We start from the raw sequence: 7864 nt of genomic DNA, 5'->3' as shown, positions 1-7864 counted from the left end.
AAAGGGGATGTGGACAGTGGGGTGCAGAGGGGAACATGATCTGGTTTTGGGTGGTGGAAAAGGACTGAAGCCCTGAGAGCCAGAAGAAAGAATGGAAACAGGCAACCTCAGGAGGTAGGAGGTTGGGGAAACCCTCCAGAATATACCTGGGAGGTAAGAGGCTCTCACAACTCAAATGGAAGAACCTTAGATGAAATGCCCTACAGTGGGGAGAGGGGACTTGTAGAGCCCACCTCCAGCATAAAAACAGGGCATCATGTGACGGATGGAGTTGCCATTCCACAGTCAAAACTGTGACCCATAATTGTTCCTGTCTGAAAGAACTACAGGGATGGAAATGGAGAGGAGCCTGAGGATAAGAAGTTCCAGCAACAGGCCCAAAGTGGGATCCAGCTCAAGGGGTGGTCCTAAGGCCTGACACTATTACTGAGGCTATGGGAGTACTCATAAAAGGGACCTATCATGACTGCCCTCAAGCAGCTAAAAGAATCAGATGCAGATATTTGCACCCAACCAATGGACAGAAGCTGCTGACCCCTGTGGTTGAATTAGGGAAAAGCTGAAAGAAGCTGAGGAGGAGAGTGACCCTGTAGGAGCACCAGCCGTCTCAACTAACCTGGACCTCCAAGATCTATCAAACACTGGACCACCAACCAGGCAGCATACATCAACTGATATGAGGCCCACAACACATATACAGCAAAGGACTGCCAGGTCTTTGTTCAGTCAGAGAAGATGCACCTAACTCTCAATAGACTGGAGGCCCCAGGAAGTTTAGAGGTCAGGTGGGGTGGTGGTGGGTGGTGGTGATATCCTCCTAAAGACAAGTGGCGGAGAGGTGGTATGGGATGTGAGACAGTTGTAGGGTGAACCAGGAGGGGAATAAAATCTGAAGTGTAAATGAATAAGTAAGTAAGTAAGTAAGTAAATAAATAAATAAATAAATAAAAGATTAAATAAAAAATAAAGAAATTCCACTCTAATACATTGTTTCAGTTATAAACACTTTGTATTTATTTATTATTAATTCTATTATTTTTTGATGTTTAACACTTATCATTGTGCATTTTCTGTATCTAACATTAATCTTTACACTGGTGAAAAATGTGCTTGTATGTTTTCATTCTACATCCAGTATACTGCATACTATCCAAACTATAAGATATAATCAATAAATATTTGTTGAATGAGAAATTTTATCATTCAAATGTATCTAATAAAGAAATATTTGTCATAGTTTTACAAATGCTTTATTTAATATATTAAGCAGTGATGTTAATATAATAATGAATATAGATTTGTATTTTTAAGAAACTTATTTATTTTCTTAAGTTAATGTCAAAAATGTAGCATGTTATTATAGGCATATGACACCACTGTTTCAATTTTTTAGTAAAATTATAAATGAAATGTTACCTCCTTAAACAAGAATTTGCTGCATATTTTAAACTTAACTTGCTTTTTAATATCTTTATTACATCTCTGAAAATTACATAAAAATTATTTGGATTATTTTTACCTCTCAGCTTCTCCCAGATTTATCCTTACCTTTCTATCCACTAAACTTGCTGTTTTTCTCCCATCAAGTCCAGTTTATGTTGCCTAAGTAAGCTTGGGTCTGAAGGCTGGCCTGGATAGTGGTAAATCTACCAACGATAGAAGAAAACTGAGTCTCCTACCATTAGAAGCAAACATATGATAAAAATGCCTCAGCTAACTGTGGAAATATGCACCTGTCTCCCATCTTTCATTATTGGACTATCAGGGCCACAGCCTAATCTTATTCCTTGTATCATTGGTCTCAAGGTCAGTGGTTCTCAGCTTGTGGGTAGTGAACCTTTTGGCAATTGGTTATTAGATATTTGTATTGAGATTTATAACAGTAGTAAGATTATGGTTATGAAGTAGCAACAAAATAATTTTGTGATTTGGTGTCACCACAACATGAGGGACTCTATTGAAGAGACATAACATTAGGACAGTTAAAAACTACTGCTCTAGAGTACCAGAACTGATAGAATGGATGGATGAATGAATGAATCATTGAATATGTGTATACATAGATACATACATACATGTATGATTTCTTAGATTGGCTTACAGGATCTGATCTGGCTAGTCCAACAATAGCTGGTGCTTGATGGAAACACCAGATTCTGGTAATTGTGCAGTGCATGAAGCTGTGTGTTTTAGTTTCCTTTTGTTTTGTATTGGAATCCCAAATTGGTAGGTCCCATAATCATTGAAGAAATGTCCCAGTAACACAATAGAGAAACTAGCTAGAAGGAATGAGGGAAAGCAGGAAAAAGCAAAAGCTTCTTTCCTCCATGTCTTTTATGTGGGTTGCCACCAGAAGATGTGGGCTCCTACTTAAGGTCAGTCTTCTGACCCCAAATTATCCAGATTTATGTGAGTCTTCTCACCTCAAGTAATCCCGAGTAATACCTAGTGATCAAAGATATTATAAGCAAAATACACTAAATAACATGCAAGCATAAAAATACCAGTATTCAGTAAAATGAACTTAAAATAAAACCTAGTCAGAAAAAAAGAGGGAAGGATATTTATTACATATTGATTAAAGGAGAACGCCACCAAGAGGACATTACAGTTTGAAACACTTATACACTAAATATGGGTGCACAAGTTTTTTTATAAAGGACACTATTGTAGCTAAAACCACAGATTGAATCAACAGTGACACAGGGTTACTTTATTTTTTCCACTATCAATAGACAAGTCACCTAGACAAAAATAAAGGAAAAACTTTTGACTTAAATGGCACCATAAATGAAACTGGACTTATAAACATTTGTAGAATATTCTGCACAAATACTAAAGAATATACTTCCTTCTCAACATCCCACAGAGTTTTGTCCCAAATTGACCACATATTAGAACACAAAGCAAGTCTCAACCGATTCAGTATAACAGGTAATATCCTGTGTTCTAAGTGACCGTAAAGGAATATAGCTAGATATCAACAACAATAGAAAAGACAGAGAATACATAATCTATATACTACTAGTGCACAAATAAAGAATACACTAATAGAAGAAAATTAGGTAAATGAAGAAATAAAGAAGGAAATTAAAATATTCAATATTCATACAGTCTAATAAAGAAAACAAAATATACCATAATCTATGGGATGCAATAAAGGCCAATATAAAGGGGAATTAAGTACCCTAATAAAAAAGCTAATGTTACTATGGAAGGCCTGGGAATGACAAAAATAAAAGGAAACAAAAAGAGTAAATTGGAAAGCATAATTGATATCATGGTTGAAATTAATAATTTGAAAATGAGAAATATCAAAGAGATGGCTTCTTGGAAAAATTAGCAGGATTGTCAACAAAACTTACATCACATCAAGAGAGAGAGAGAGAGAGAGAGAGAGAGAGAGAGAGAGAGAGAGAGAGAGAGAGAACAAGTTAGTAAAATAAAGGACAAAAGGATAAATGTTACAACAGATATTGAAGAGTTTACGTCTATAATCCACAAACCTTAAAAAATTTAAAGGAATGAAAAGTATTTTTAGATATATGTGACTTATAAAAATTACATGAAATAAAGCATATCATTTAAGTGATTATAATTCAGATTATCCTTGCAACAGCCACTGAGAGCACATTTTAAAAGCCAATCTTTCTTTGTCATTCTGCAAAACATTGACCTTATATTTCTTTCATTCAACATCTTTATAATCTTAGAAACACCTATTTTTTTCACAAAACATTTGGCTTCATACCTAATTAGTACTTACAGTAAAATGTATTTTACGACTAATGCACGCTGCCAAACAGGCATTGGCAAGCTTTGATAAGACACAGTTTATGGTTGAAATCTCTGTCAAATGCCCCAAACAGTGATTACCCATGTAGTTGACCGAAAACAAGTATCAATTTTTTCAGGTGTTAGGCATTTTGTTCCCTGGAAAGAATTGGCATTATGTCTAAATGAATATTTCAAAATTATTTTTGCTCAGTTGAGGAGCTTTGGTGATACTTTCTCATGGAGGGGAACTATAGTGGGAAAAATAATAATTACTAGTTGATGTGTAACCAGACAGTCTTAGTTAATTTGCAGGCACTATTGAACATTGTCTTGCTCTATTCAAGTCAAAATACTCTGAAGAGTTTCTATACCATTTCTTTTATTTGGGATTTGATTTGGAGATTAGATTTTTTTATTTCTTTTTTTTTAAAATGTCAGTACTTTTGATACTATATTGTAATACATAATATGGGGTAATTATATGAATTACTTTTCTCAATGCTGTGAAAGTTATCCCACAGAAACAATTTAATGGAAGAAAGATTTATTTTTGCTCATTGTTTTAGTTATTATTATGTTCCCTGCAGTTGAAAAAGGAATATTTATAAAAGCAACTCTCAGTAATTATAAAATTTTAGTTGTATCCAATGGCATTCTAGATTTTATTTGTATAGCATTATTAAGATATAGACAACAATAAAATGTTGGGTACTTAGAGCATGTTAAGAAGATACTGTTCTTACCAAACACACACACACACACACACACACACACACACACACACACACACACACACAAGCAAGCAGGTAAAAATATAAAAATAGATAATAAAAGATAAATCAGAAACACAATGGTAAATAGTAGATGTATTGTCTTGTATTTAGAAATTAAAAAAATGAGACATGAAAGCTTAAAGCAAGCTATTTAAGAAGAGGAAGGGAACTATACAGAGACGGAGAGTACATCAGAGAGTAATTTGGGGTGAACAAGATCAAAGTATACAATATATGTATGTGAAAATGGAATTGTGAAACTCATTGTTTTGCTCAAGAAACATATACTAGATATAAAGATACCAGTACAGTTTTGAAGTGATGTATATATTTGGCACCTTGATTGTGATAATTTTATTATAGGTTTATCTACACACCTCCAAACTCAACAAATACTATGCAGCAAACAGGGGAAAGTTTTTTTTTTTTTTACATATTGATAATATATCAAAAAGTTTAAAAAATAGAGGAGTGGAGTAAGGAAAATGAAGAAGGAAATAGGGATGGAGGCAAGAGAGATTGAATAATGGAGGGAGGAGTATTACATTCTTACTGAAGTGCATAGAAATAAGTTGCCCTGATCTTGATCCTTATCAGTTTCCTACATTTAAAACATATGTTATGGAACAATGTTCTTTAGGGTTTTCAAAGATCTAGGGAAACTAAGTCACTATATTTTCTGCCTGCTCCTAGAATCATTGCAGGTGTGGCTGCTGTGTCACATGTGTGTCAGGAGCTGGCAGATAGAACAGAAGCTGTGTCTATGTTCAGTGTACCAACCTAAGAACATCTGAATGGTTAGTAACCTAATATTTCCTGAAAAAAAAAAAAAGTGAGTCTGCGACAGCTACAAGTCTGATTCCAAGGAGCTTGCCTGAGACAGTGCCAGGCACCAACAGATCCCAGGACCAGGAGCAAGCCAGAGACTAGAAGAACACTGCTTGGGACTAAGGACACTGGGCAGGAGTAAGACTGAGACAGATGACCCTCGCATGGGACCACTCAGTCAGACTGGGTGAGGAGCAAGCCTGAGATGACTACCAGATCTGCACTATGGGGCCTAGACAGGGAAGTAGCCTTGTAGGGTGGTGGGCTGTGAGAAGCAGCTGGGTGCTTGGTCGAGCATGAGCTTGGAACCCCGGACCCTTATTGGAAGGCAGGAGTTCAGCTCTGCAGCCATGGTTCTTTTCATTTAGTTTCAGCCCTTCCACAACCCCTCCCACAGAGAGGTCTATGACCATCAGTCATGAGGAACAGTGCCTCAGGCTCTCCCACATGCAGATGAGGTATCTCCAAGCTCTCAGACTAAGCCAGCAGGCATTATCTGCTGCCAGACCCTAACCCACACTGAAACTGTATATAAGGGCCCTATTTAGGGGAAGTAAAGTGCTCAAGAATCATCCCGGTGTCTGAGAGTTTCTGTCGAAAGAGCTGTAACACTTGGGGAGAGATCTGCTCTCCCTGAACCTGCCTGGGACACCAAGCTGCTTCCTTGCCAGGTAGCTGGCTTCTTATCGGCCCAGCCAAGGCTCAGCGCGGAAAGACAGGTGCAGCACCTGGGAGAGACCAGTCAGTGACAGCAGCATTGATCAAGCAGAGGCAGAAGCGGGGGCAGGTAATCTCCCCTTCCTGCTCACACTCTGTGGCCTTTGGCCTGGACATCCCACATCAGGCTGGGCCGAAGACCTACGGACAGTGGAGACACAGGCCATAGGCAGCACAGTGACAATAGCAAACCCTCCCTGATCTCTTGTGGGACACCCTCCGGAACAAAGGACCCACATAGCCTGACATGACCATCAGTTGGGTGCCTCACAGGCCTTAGTGTAGGAGCAGATCATGCCTGATATGACCACTTCTCTTGCCTGACATCATAAAGCAAGAGCAGGACATAGAACAATTGAAATGACCCCACCTTGCCCCAGTTATGCAGAGACCCCAGGAGCCTCTAAGAGGAACAATAACATGGTGAAGAAATGGAAGAGAAAGAGTTACAGAAGGATGTGAGCACAATGAAGAGAGAAAGAACTGGAAACTCAACTGTAATGAGGAACAGTCTGATATGTGTAGCCAGTGATGATACCTGAGACCATGAGAGGATCCTGGCTTGTGCTGCTACCAGGGACAATGTATGGGTTCATGACCTTTAAACAGCAAGGGTCTCTTACTACCAAATGCCAGGTGGATGTCTCTGGTCTGTGCTGTCACCCAGAGGAATGTTGATGTCTGAGAGCTGTGCAAAATTGTTCCACCACACCACACTTGGACATCTTGGGAGAACTAGCCCTGGGGGCATAAGAGCAGGAGCGATGACCTTGACCTACAGTACTCTGGAGAACAGCCCCATACATTGCAGAGGTTTCAGGTGAGCCAGTCCCTGAGGATTCTAGCCTGAGAGAACTGGCCTTACCATTCATATTCCAGATTCCCCTGTTGTGGCATGGACTAGCAAGAGATATCCTCTCTCCCACTTACTACTCACCACTAGTAAAAGGCAGGAGACCTAGACCTGGGGCCATGAGAAAGATTTTTCCTTAACTATTATATTTATTATATTCATATTAATATATATATATATTTTCTACCCATTTATGTCTCACTAACTGGTGACTGTGTGTGTGACTGTTTTTAATGTATATTTCTTTGTCAGTAGAAAAATATAAGATGGGTATTAGTTCAAGTAAACCAGAGAACACAGGCCTCTGCTGCTGTGGGTCCACATTCATCACTGGTTCCTCATGAATGAAGATATTATTGCACTTGTGGTCAACAATGTCTCTGGAATATGCAAAGCTAGCTTTACAAGTTGTAGTATTCCCTGAGAGATCCATGCTTCCATTATGGGCTTCCCAAGGTACCAAATTATGATGGTTGGTATAGAACAGAAGGGCTCTTACTCGGGCTAAGATAAGCATCTTGACCCTGAAGTACCACATTAAACACGGCTTTGTTAACAACTAGAATTCCATGAAGAAAATCTGTTATAATACTCTTTACAATGAGATGAATTTTGTCACTGTGATCACTCACCAAAGCACTGATTATCTATCTCCAAGGCTAACTGTGGAAAGATGACCTAGGCCATGTCTGAGACCTTCAACACTCTACATTTATATGTAGTAGTTATCCAGGCCAAGCTGTTTTTGTATACTTCTAGTCATAACATCTGCATTACATGGGATTCTAGGTATGGCATCAACCACACTGTGACAATCTCCCAAGGACTAAAATCTCTCCCCCATCCCATCAGATGCCTGGAACTGGATGGCTGGAACCAGACAAAGTATCTCATAGAAATCTTCTCAGAATATAAC

The 7864-nt window shown here is 38.6% G+C and overlaps 1 non-coding gene across 1 annotated transcript; it reads left to right on the top strand.

The window, feature by feature from the left end:
* The first annotated feature begins 5232 nt into the window (after positions 1 to 5232).
* On the top strand, positions 5233 to 5364 carry LOC117695625 (small nucleolar RNA SNORA17). The gene has a single exon (XR_004604675.1). It is a non-coding gene; the product is annotated as a small nucleolar RNA SNORA17 (small nucleolar RNA).
* The last annotated feature ends 2500 nt before the right edge of the window (positions 5365 to 7864 follow it).

This window comes from Arvicanthis niloticus, chromosome X, assembly GCF_011762505.2.
Source record: "Arvicanthis niloticus isolate mArvNil1 chromosome X, mArvNil1.pat.X, whole genome shotgun sequence".
Classification (NCBI taxonomy): Eukaryota; Metazoa; Chordata; class Mammalia; order Rodentia; family Muridae; genus Arvicanthis; species Arvicanthis niloticus.
The sequence above is the reverse complement of the archived record's forward strand: the minus strand, read 5'-3'. Positions and strand labels throughout refer to the sequence as shown.